The 12,008-nt window shown below is 51.8% G+C and overlaps 1 protein-coding gene and 1 long non-coding RNA gene across 4 annotated transcripts in view; one reads left to right on the top strand and one right to left on the bottom strand.

Annotated features, from left to right (window-relative positions):
- Positions 1 to 343: 343 nt before the first annotated feature.
- LOC107052732 lies at positions 344 to 11,561 on the bottom strand. Of its 2 annotated transcripts, XR_006938601.1 has the most exons (3): positions 8,304 to 11,561; positions 2,100 to 7,440; positions 344 to 359 (listed from the first exon to the last, which is right to left on the bottom strand). It is a non-coding gene; the product is annotated as an uncharacterized LOC107052732 (long non-coding RNA). The 2 variants fall into 2 exon arrangements; XR_001465417.4 differs by lacking the exon at positions 344 to 359 and having other exon boundaries at positions 1,946 to 7,440.
- The window catches only part of CHD7 (chromodomain helicase DNA binding protein 7), a 129,873-nt gene continuing 128,616 nt past the window's right edge, over positions 10,752 to 12,008 (top strand). For both annotated transcript variants that reach the window (XM_046925604.1, XM_046925594.1), the window contains exon 1: positions 10,752 to 10,915. The gene's annotated coding sequence lies outside the window, so the exon portion shown is untranslated. The remainder of the gene's footprint in view (positions 10,916 to 12,008) is intronic.

Genomic DNA, 12,008 nt, shown 5'->3' on the forward strand with positions numbered 1-12,008 from the left:
GAGAGCTGGGCAAGTTAACCCACAAAGAACTGGCTCAAAAAACTGAATCTATGGAGAGCACCTGGCTGGGATTGTTGTATACAGCATAGCTTTGTCTTGGATGAATCTGGAAGTAAAAGCCTTCTACCATTTATTTTCTATTTGTTTTGTAAGGATGGATAGACCTTATTCAAGGGGAGGTGGTTGGGTTCGCATCAAAAGTACTTGAGAGAGAGAGCACCAGCACAGAAAAAGGGGTTTCTGTTGTCCCTGCGGGTCAATCTAGGCAGACAGTGAGTGGCTGGCCTAACATAACCGGTCCAAAAATCCAGCAGGTGGTTGGTGCAGTTTCTCCTTCTCTCATGTTCAGAAGAACATACCTGCACAGAAAGCAGAACACCTGTGGCGTTGCCCGTAGCATTGCTGTGGAGCAATAATGTTTGTGAAGTAACTTCAGAGCAAATGGCATCCTCACCATTGAAGAAAATCTAGTTTGTATGATCGCGTCATGATACTGGCCTGCTCAGATCTGCTGCTGTTTTCTTTCTGGACTGCAGAGCTCGATGTGTTGTGTGTTTCTTCGCATCTTTGCTACCTCACTTTTCCTCCTCTTTGTTACTTCTCTCACCCTTTCCTTTCCTTGTTGGTTTTTGCAGGTGGGTGTCTTTTTAGGGGAAATGATTTGAGGAGCAGTGTATGTACAGTTCTCTGTCATTTTAGTAACTGTCACTGGAAAGAAGTGCTGCTTTTATTTGCTTTGTGCACAGGATATCGCTTCCCAGCCTGTGCTGAAGTGAAGAAATGATACTTGGGAGGTCAGGGGGATGACATAGGTCAGTTAAAAGCCAAAGCAGCATTATTTCTTACACGTTGGAGAAAGTTCTGTCTTTCAAAGAGGTGCAAGCAGTCTTGCTTGATGACCTACCATGTTTTATTTAATGCACTATTCCAGCTGCACTGAAAATAAGCTTCATAGTTTGGCTACTTTGGATAAAGCAGTGTTTGCCTCTAGCAGTGCTGCTATATAAGCGTAGCGTATGTAGGTGGCCACAGCCCCACCTACTTTACTGAGGGACCTGGGAGATGCACAGGGCATGCAAGGAAATGAGCTGAGCTGAGCTGTGCCTAACAGGTGTGCTGTGAGGCTGAGCAGAGAAGCGGTAGGAGCCTGGGTGTGGAGAGGGAAGCAGCGTATGCAACTCAGTCATAGAATGGTTTGAGTTGGAAGGAACCTTTAAAGGCCATGTAGTCCATCTGCCCTGCAATGGCAGTACAGCCGGATCCCTTCCCCTCAGTGCAGCCTTGACGTGCGTACTACTTTGTAGCTCACTGAGCTCATCTAGCAGCAGTAGGCTTCAGTACAAACACGTATACAGAAAACACAGTGCATATTAGCCATTTTTTGGCCAGGCACCATCCTGGTGGTGCATTTTTTTTGTGCATGGGTATTTTGGGCTTTATTTCGAAGGTGAACATAACCTCAATTCCATCCTCACACCTTTTCACGCTAGTCCAATTGCTGCTTGCAATGAAAAGCAGCTTTCCTTCAGTGTCAGCTGAACTCACAAAACGTAAGGAGGATCCCTTCAGGGTTGCAGTAGAGGAAAAGCTGCTACAAACAATTGTTGTGTGAGCCCAAGATGAAGCCCGCTCGCCGCAGGGGGAAGCTGACGTCTCGTTACCGGGGCGCTGGGAGCCCTCGAGCCGTCTCGTCTTCCTGCTCCGAGCGGACTGAGGCGTCTTTGGGAGCTATGCAAAGCAGCAGGGCGATACTCGCAGCCCTATCAGCGGCTATCGGTTGGATCTGCTGTTTGCTCCAGACTCCACCTTTGCTTGGAAAGAGCTTGCGATGCCATGAGGTAATTCTTTCTCCCTGCTTGTTCCGACTGCCGTTCGCCCCTGCCTGCCCTAGGCCGGGGCAGCAGACAGCAGGCAGCCTGCCGCCCTGCCCACCTGCCATCGCCCCTTCCCTCCCTGAGGCCCGACAGCGCCGCTCCGAGGTGCCCCGCGGGGCAGCCGTGCCCTGCCGCCGAGCGCCGGCGCTCCGTCCACAGGAGGGAGGCGCGGCCCGCCGAGCCGGCACGCCTGGGCCGGTATAAATGCGCATTATTTTGATTTACCTCAAATTGATTAGGAACAGGTCCGGCCTCGCGTATCATAAACACCTATTAAAGAGAAATAAATACGTCTACGGGGAGCTCGAGTTAAACGGGGCAGCGGGAGGCGACGACGCGCCTCCCGCACGGGCGGCCCCACGCAGACCGGGCCCTCCGCGGGAGGCCTCGCCCACGCCGGCCGTGAGGGGGCGGCGCTCCCATTGGCCGGCGGCCGCGCCCAATCAGCGCGGCGGGGGGAAGCCCGGCCGCGGGGTGACGTCGCGCACGGAGCGGCCGTTGGGGGCGGCGAGGCGGGGCCGCTTCTGCTCCCCCCGCGCCGCGTGGAGGCGGTCGTTGATTCGGCGGCGGCTCTGGCAGGCGCTGAGGCGGTGCGAGGCACCTGACGCCGGTACCCCCGCAGCGGGCCGGCTTTCTCCTCCTCTCCGGGCAGTCTTCCGGGGAGCCCCGCCGCGCCCACCTGCTCGGCCCGGCGCTGCCCACCGCCCCCTCGGCACGCGTCCAGCAGCCGCAAAATGGCGCCTCCCGGCGGCACCGCGGGCGGCAGCGGGCCAGGTGCGGGGCTTCGTGGTGCCCATCTCCGGCAGCAGTTCGGCTTCGCGTGGGAACAGAAGCAGCGAAGTTAAATGTTGTGGTCCTGAGGTGGCTGGACAGCCCAATTCTATGTCTGTAAATATTTTAATGAGTAAAGGTGTTAATCGTCCAACGCTTTGCTTGTGAATGTACCAAAAACTGTCAGGATCGTACCCCCCCGCACATGCTCTGTACTGACACTGACTTTGCTCACTGTGAGCCAGAGTGGCCTCTCATAGAGGGGAAAAATGTGGAGAAAATGGTAATTTCCCATCAAGTCACCTTCCGTGAAAGCTTTCCATGGACGGTTTGTTGCTAACTATAAAGCTGAGAGCAGCACAGTTTCATCTTACAGACATGAAGTGGCCTCGTTGGCCTGCATCTTTAAACTCGAGGAGGTGCTCAGAGTTGACAGCAGGTGAAGCGGCATTGGCCTGGGGAGCGCCCTGGGGAGCGCTGCGCCCACAGGCAGGCCGAGCCCACGAGGGCATGGTGGGACAGCGGGCTCTGGAGCACGGCACCTGAGAGCTTGGAGTGACTGCACACAGCTGAACACCTCTCCATCTCCTCCCGACATCCCGGCTCAGGTGGGTGTAAGCGAGTGGAGAAATATAGAGGTTGTGTGTTTCTAGGTACGCGCCGATAGTATTTATGCATTGGAAAACTCCCTGATGGCGAGACAAGCGGCAGCATCTGAGAAGCACATAGGCCTAATTGATTCCAGACCCAACCGGCCTGGATTTTGTTTCCTCTTATTCCAACTTTCTGACCTTGTAAAAATTATCTTGATTGTGTTATACTAAAACAAGGCCGTGATCTTGCAAAAACTACCATGTGTGTGACTGCCGGGCGGCACCGAGTGGAGCGCTGCGGATGGAACCGATGCGGACAGCGCTCAGCCCCAGGTTCACTTGTTTGTTTTGCTTTGCCATATCTGATCCTGGTGAAGCAATCGCCTCGCTTCTGCTGAGCACAGAATCTGGGATTTCGTTTTTAAAAGAGGTAAGAATGTGTAGTAAAACGTATGAGGTAAGGGATACGTTTTGAATCCTCACAGAAGTTTCAGCTCTTGGAGTTTTATGGCATTTCGACTTGGAGAGATAACAGCAAGGATTTAAAATAAATACTTACTGCCTGTAAGTTTTACACTACTTTTTTTTTTTTCTTTTTCCTTGTGTACTGGAGGTCTGTGTGTTTCAAAGAATTGTTTCTAAGGCTTGGTATGAAAGTTTAAGGACTTACTGCCTTTGATGGTAACTTTTATGATGCCGTTGTGCCTTTGCATGAAAAAGTAATAAAAAAGAAGACCTAGGGCAGTATAAAGCATTTGACGTGTGGCTGTCTTTGGTGCTGGAGAAATTCTGAGTGTAACTGTTTTCTGCCTGACAGTGACCCAAGGCCCACCTACACTGATCCTTTTCTTGTTCTAACTGCTTCTCCTTGCTCTGGGAAATCTGCAGCCTGCTGGCCTTAAACCCCTGTAAAGACTTGTAAAAGAAAAATCCTTTCAAGCATTTTGTAATAATTATGATTCCTTTCTTTATTTCTCTGAAGGCTCCCCCCCCCCCCCCCCTTTTTTTTTTCTTCCTTTCTCAAGATCAAGAATAAGCTATGTATTTGTGCCTTCATCAGGAAGCCTCTCATGGGCGATCCCTGTAAGCACTGGGATTGCCTGTCTGATAGCAGGAGGCTTATGAACAGCAGCTCCAGGTGGAAGCAGGCCTTCTGCTCCTCCCTCTGCTCTGCTGCAATCCCCATTCATTGCAGCCCCAAGAACTGAGACCGAGCTGCAAGTGTGAGAAAGCCATGGCCACCTGGCTGGGATACCACATTTGCCTTTACCTGAGCTCATAGAATGAATGACAGAACGGCCTGGGTTGAAAAAGACCACAATGATCATCAAGTTTCAACCCCCCTGCTATGTGCAGGGTCACCAACCACCAGACCAGGCTGTCCAGAGCCACATCCAGCCTGGCCTTGAATGCCTCCAGGGATGGGGCATCCACAGCCTCCTTGGGCAACCTGTTCCAGTGTGTCACCACCCTCTGTGTGAAAAACTTCCTCCTAATATCTGACCTAAACATCCCCTGTCTCAGTTTAAAACTGTTCCCCCTTGTCCTATCACTGTCCACCCTTGTAAACAGCCGTTCCCTCTCCTGTTTATATGCTCCCTTCAAGTACTGGAAGACCTCAAAGAGATCTCCCCAGAGATTTCTCTTCTCCAAGCTCACTAACATACAGGTGTTGCAGGGAATTTTCTTGTATATAACACAGCACATCAAATGATCTTGAACGTACAAAACAAATGTAACAAAAAATTAAGCCTATCTCTAGCAGCTTCTCTGTGTCATTAAAGCTGGTTTCTAGGAAGTTGGTGCGAATACAGATGGCATCTTGTTTGAACTTTTTATCTTCCTTGTAAACATTTGTTTTCCTACAGACCTCATGGTGGAAGTAGAGAGTGGTAGATTATGTATCAAATACAAAAAAAAAAAACCAAAAACGGAGAGGATGTGCAGTGTCCTGGCTCAGAATTTCTGCTGGTAACTTCCTACGCTAAAGATGTAACAACGATTAGTAGTGCTGATGTTGTATCTTGTTGCCTCTATCTTCCAGCCACTACTTTTCTAATAAGTTGTATGAGAACTTCAAGTAAAATCCTGCCTGCTCAGAAGTAATGGTGTCTTCCGTGCTCTCAGTGCTAAATATACAGCATATTCTGGCTTGTAATTTTTAAGAGAGAAAGCAATTGGTCCGTCGCTTACAAGTTGTGTCATCCGGTGCAGTGATACTGCGCAGCTCACCAAATGTGACCTGTGGCATTACCCATGCAATGCACATCTCCTCCTTCTTCTGCAACCACAGGATGAAGACATGAGGTCTGGTTGCCTTAGCATTTCAGCAGTTTCTGTCCATCTGCTGAGAACCCACAAGCAGTATGATGATTGTGTAAGTTTCTGGTAATACACAAAGTATAAACAAGCACACATGTAAAAGGTGAATTTCTGGCTGGTTTCCAGGGGAGTTCTCTCAGTGCTGCAGAGCTGAGGTGTTTAAACACAGAACAAGTTTTGGATTCACGACAGAAACAGAAAAGAAGCAGAATGGAGGGACGCAAAGTGAGACATTGGAAGGGTACAGTGCTTTACATGCTGACCTGTGACTCTGGATTTATTTCTTTATGGTTAGTGCTTACAGGTGCAAAACACCTCTACTTTCAGGTAATGTCAGCTAGAATGACAAGTGCATCTCATGAAATCCAATGCAACATTTCAGCTATGAGGTATTATCAGAGTGTATTTTATTAAATTCAGCTTTAAGTTTTAATATTTGCAAAGTACAATGAGCAGTGCATAGTTTTATGTCCCTTGATGATCAAAGCCAGGTAGTTTCTTTTTCTTTCAACAAAGTGCTGTGCAAGGGACATGCACATGGCCAGGCTGTAAGAAGGTATGAAAAAGTAAGCTTCAGTCCTCATATATTTGCCGAATTTATCTCACAGCTTGGACATCCCAGTGCCCACTGTAACTGATGCGGGCTGTGGTGTGTGCATGTTATCCCTGTCCTCCGTATGATGCTGATTCATATTCAGTTTGAGCCCATCCTGTGCCAGTGGAGTGGAGATCACAGCTGACAACTTTGCTACCCCCTCGCAGCAGAACTGTGATAAACTTCAAACATAACTGCGTATGAGACGCTATTCTCAGGGACGAGTCTGAAACAAGGGGTGGAACAATTTATTTTGTCTCCTCCTTACAAGTGTACGAACGGTGCTTTTACATCTGTCTGATAACTTTCTGAAACAGTATTTCCATGCCCACCCTTCTCGAGAGGGAAGGGACAAGATAGGGAGGGAAGGAGACAGAAGAGATGTCACGGATTGCTCTGCTGTAAGGCACTGCCATACTACTGTGATAAGTGCAGTGTGAGAAAACACAAAGAATAATATGGACTGCTGTAACGCAGAGCGTGTTTATGAAATGTCACCAAGCTGGGCGGATGGTGACTGCTGTGGACGTTCAGCTCAGAAATCAAAATGAACAGCGGAAAAGTGAAATTCCATTAAAACAATCATCAATTTCTTGCAGAAAGCAAGCTGGATGGTTACGTGCGTGCGCAGAGAATCACTAACTAAACAGCAACTGACAACAATTTTGCTTTTGCAAAATCCAATGCTCTCTTAGGATTTATCAATAGGTGGCATATGTAAGTCACAGAGTGAGATGTAGGGATGACTCCACAAGTGCTGGCGAGGCCTCAGCTGTAGCACTGCCTTTGGTTTAGTCTTCTCTCATGAGAACTACGTACAGTTCAGGGCAAAAAGAAGTAAGTGTTGTAGAGAATAAAAGTACGTGGTGAAGGAAATAAGTATGCCGAGTGTTAGAGGGATTTGGATAAATTCTCCCAGTGTGCAAAAGGCAAGAAGAGGTCTTTGAGTGCCGGGGGAAAGTTGAGTTAAACTAATCTGTATAGAGGGAAAATACTTCAGATTGGGTATGGGAGGGATGGGAGGATGGTTTAGGTGGAATGTTAGGAGAGTGGGAGGGGATGCAACAGTAACTTTTAGATTGGCCCAGTGAAATGCCTGAAGAAGCAGCTTGGGAAGTTGGGGTATCTCCTTCCTTGAAGGCTTCCAGGAACGGGTTACACAAACGTCTGCTGAGGATTGTCTGACCACTGATCCTATCTCTGTGTGGCTGCTGTGACCAGATGGTCTCCCCAGATCCTCGCCGTCTTCTTTCTGGAAGGTTAGTGAGCAGGGAGCGGACTGGACCTGAGTTTAGCGAGAAGAGGGTATCATCTGATTAGCTGATCCTCTTTCAGGATAGAAAAAGAATCAGAGAAAAGCACATCTCACTTGTCTGTTGAAAGAAATTGATTTTGTTGTTGTTGTTGTTTTTGTTGACTTGCAATTTTACGAAGCATTTCCAAAAAAATAGGTGGAAAAAACTTTACATGTAACACATTTAAGCCGTCCCTCGGGCATTTTTAGGGTAGCAGATTCAAGAAACAATTTAAAATGTATCTTTTCCTCAATGAGCATAAGCAGCTAAAGTAACAACTTCACAATTATTTGTCAAGGGTGTTATGAAGGGTGTTTGGATGTGTTTCTAAATCACGTCATGCTGTATGTAACTGACCACTGCTTCTGTGGGTATTTCTGACCATACCCCGGAATTTAGCACCCGGGTGTCTCTGGAATGCTCAGAGACAGAAAATAATGGTGACGAGTCGCTCCAACCCAGCACAAATTGCTCAGCGCCTCACTGAAAACTGTGGAAGGAAAGCTGAAGGAAGCATGTGAGCCTCTCCCTTTTCCACAGGCGAGCTCAGTGGCTGCACGGTGTCCCCACGCCGGCAGCTCCCTGCCCGCCCCAGCGAAACGTGGCGGCCACAGGATGCTGCTCACAGCCAGGGGACGTGACCCCGCGGCCGGTCATGGGCGCCCTGAGCCGGCCCTTGTGCTGCACCCTGCGCGGAGGAGGAAGTGGCGGCAGCAGTGTGTTGCTAAGCAGGCTGGCCGCTGTGTTTTTCTGTCAGCTGATGCATGTGTCAGGTGTGTGACTTCATTCTGAGATATGATGCGTTCCATTTATTAAGGACAAAGGTCAGAAGCCGTCGGCATATAAGACTCACCATATAAGACGAGGTGTGTTCTGAGCCAGCAGAGATGGAAGTGGGAGCCTTTACCACGCTGAGAACAGAGCTGGCCGTGATGGCAGAGTGGCACGGCCCATGAGCACATGGCTTGGGAGAGCAGCTCCCGTGGAATCCCCTCCTGCCTCCAGAGGTGGTCAGAGACAGCGAGCCGAGGTGACTGATGTGTTAGACCTTAGAGTTCACATGGAAAGCAAAGAGGAAATCTTGCTTCTGACAACATTAAGCCTATTGGAGAAGGAGAGCAGGATTATCACCTCTGTAGTTGGAGCACATGAGATGCTGCATCCCAGCTGATGTTGTTGCTATGCCAGAAAAGTCACAGAGAGCAGAGCGAATTGTGAGAGTGATGCGGCTTGCTGTTGCAGGACTCCTGGTGTGAGGCTCATGTCCAGGGGTGAGTGGCACATAGTGCCCGTTCCCCAGCTGATGATCTCCCCATGTAGCTGTGGCTGCTGGGCCGGTGCCAGCCCGTCCCACTCCTGCCTGCCTGGCTTTCAACATGAGCAAAAAGCCACCACCGTGTCTGTCCCCTGACGGCCCTTGCTCCCTTAGCTTGCTGGTGCCACAGGGTGGCTCCGTGCAGCACCACGCTCCTGATGCCCTGAGATGCTCACAGTTTGCTCTGGTATGAGCCTGCCACTTCCTGCCACTAACCGAGGTCTGGGTGCGTGCAGCATGTCAGCCTGCGGTACATCGGTGAGCAATTTCTTCTAGAGAAAGGGATTTTGTTTTCCTTTAGCGTATGGTACATCATTATCATCTGTGCCCTTAGCCCCCTCAGCCTCCTGTTCTTCCATTGCTGCCCAATTTCTGAGAAGCTTTGAGTAAAACTTTCAGTTGTGAAAGAAAGAGAAACCACTTTTTTTACTTCTTCTCCACTTCTCTGCAGTAATACCCAGAGAGGAATGAAGCGTGAGTGTGTCTAGGGGTTGTGCAATTGAGGAGATGCTTCTCCCCCACTGCAGGACAAAATGCAGTGCTTTAGGCTGCACCCCAAACACGGTGCAGGGGCTGCCTGGGGGGCACAGGGCTCCTGGTCTGGGAGCTCCAGCTCCCATTGCAGTTTCGTAGAGAGAAAAGTAAAAGGCTGTGGAATAAGAAGGCGCCAGGAGTTGGATACATCAGTACAGAACTTCCTTGGGAACCGCAGGTTCCTTCATCAACAGTTTTTAGGAAGGAGTCACATCTGGGGACTTGGCACTGTCAGATATCATCCTGCCTTCTGAACAACCAGGTCTGGGCTTAAGATCTTCATTTCACTATAGCTGCCTTGTAAAACAGATGCTGGTTCTTCAAAGTCCTCCAGATAAATAACCTTCCTTGGTATTTCCATGTGACGAAGAATCATTTGCATTTTGTGAGAGTGGTGTTTTAGAACACATGTAAATTCTGCCTCGTAATCTCAGCACCTCCCTTCTTGCAGAGCACATTACCTTATCTCTGCGTCACGATGCCTGTCCCAGCCAGTGACTCGTTGGGCTGTGCACACCGTGTCCCCACCTCGAAGCCTTACCTAGCGAGGTGAATGCAGCATTGCGTTCAGGCTCTGTCAGTGCACATCCCCTTTCGGCAACTGCTGTCGAAATTCTCAGCCATTAATGCAAATTCTTTCTAATCTGCTAGCCAAATGGCTGCCTGCATCATGTGGATTACCCAGCTCGCCAGCACACAAAGGGCTGGGTGACTACAAGGGAATTTTCATCCCTGTCATCTCCTGGATACTTTAATGAGCTCTTACCAATAAGGTTAATCACCGAGACTTCCACCTCGCCGTCTCTTTGCTCTCCTACGGCGCTTCACGTTGCGTGTTGGCAACCGGGGGCGTTATGGCTTTCTCTTTGGGGACAGGCCGATGGATGAGTCAGTTTCTAAACTTTCCCTCCATAGCAGCAATGCAGCGATGTATTTCGTCTGTGCCTTTTGCTGCAGTAGCGCACATGTGCGTTAACGCCTGCCTCGTGAGGGCTGACTCACACCTTTGAGCGCTTTCCCCAACTCTCCAAGTCTTACTGTTGGTGACCTCCTCGTTTCCACCTGCTTTGTCAAGGTGGTGCCCACAGCTCTTTCTTCTGGCACCGAGAAAGGCCTGGGGACCCTTCCCATGGGCACGACCCGCAGCGAGCCGTTTCTTCCACAGGCCTGGCCGAAGGTCTGCCCAAAAGGGCGAGAGAACCTGGCTCTGTTCCTTCAGAAGGAGGTACGTATGGGGGATGTGAGCGTTTTCTTTTCTCTTGGAATGCACCATTGAACCAGGCTGCCACGCGCGTTCCCTCTTGCTGCCGTGACACAGTGACACGCTTTTTGAAGAACGGCTGCGCTCCTGTGATTGCCTGATCCTGTCACCACGCCGCTCTTGAGGCATTTTCTATGCTCGGAAGCCCTGCAATCTGATTTCTGCTCAACAAGAAACTGAAACAAGCTTCTAGGGGGAGCCGCGGGGCTGCTGCCGGTCGTGTCACGGTGAGCTTCTCCCGGTCCTGACTCCTGGGGGACTCCAATCTCTGAATGCAGGGGCAGTTCCTGTGCCGTGCCAAGGTGCCGGGGTGGGGACGCAACTCAGCAACACGCGCTCAGCACGGGGCTGCCAGGTAAGGAACCACCGCGGGGCTGTTTGCTCTCAGCTGAAAACTGAGTAAACTGAAACTGGTCGCATTCGGTTGGGAAGACGTCTCTGTGCAGTTGTTTTCACACAGCAGAGAGGCGCGTTTTAAAAATAGCACCGTCATAAACCAAGCAAATTTGGTGGAGCCATACTCTGAGCATGTGCTGCTTTCAAGTGATTTTCAACACCGTTTCCAGTCGCTATTTTTAACTTTACGGACGACCACTGTGAGGAACAGGGGAGGCATTATGTGGCCACCGGGCCCAGGAGCGGGCCAGGCACTGCCCGCGGCGCCCTCGCCTTGGTTCGGTGCAGCGCTGAGGTGGGCGCGTAGAACGGGAGCGAGCGGAGCTTCGGGTGCTCCCGTTGGCGGGGGCTTCGGTTTCCCTCTCAACCTGCCACGAGCAGCGAGGAAAAGGAATCACTTCACCGAGCACTGCCTCACAGCTCCCACAGAGCGGCACACAGCATCCCGGCGCTACTTCTACATCTCAGCCCCTCGCACTTTTCAGACTCGCTCAGTTCCCAGAGCGGCTCTGACGGGCTACTGCGCGCTGCCGGCGCCCGCGCTCTGACGGGATTTGCGCGGTCCCCCCCCGCACGGAGCCCGTTCCGCGCACACCGCCACGCACCGCGCGGAGCCCTCCGCCCGCCGCCGTGCCCACGAGGCGAGGCCGGGCCTCGCGGGCAGCGCCCGATGGCCGCCGGGACAAAGTCCGCCGGGCGCGGCGGGGGGCCCCGGCCCCGCGGAGAGCAGCGGGGCGACCCCGGGGCCGGTCCGAGGGATGCCCCGCGGCGCCGCTCCCAGCTCCGGGCCCGGCCCCGAGCGGCCGCGGGGGCGTCCCGGGACGCGGAGCTGACCCCGGGGGCTGCGGGCCCGTTCCCCTCGGCCCCGGCGGCGAACAGGGCGGAGCGCCCGGGGCATTTGCATGGGGGACGCCGCTTCGCTCCGCTCCGCGCCCCGCCGCCTCCCGCCGCGCTTCCGGGGCCGAGGCCGGGGGGCGGTTAGTGACCCCGTGCCCCTCCCCCGCTCGGGGCCGGTTCGCCACCAACCATCGCCACCACCGCCGCCGCTTCTT

This window comes from Gallus gallus, chromosome 2 (assembly GCF_016699485.2).
Source record: "Gallus gallus isolate bGalGal1 chromosome 2, bGalGal1.mat.broiler.GRCg7b, whole genome shotgun sequence".
NCBI lineage: Eukaryota > Metazoa > Chordata > Aves > Galliformes > Phasianidae > Gallus > Gallus gallus.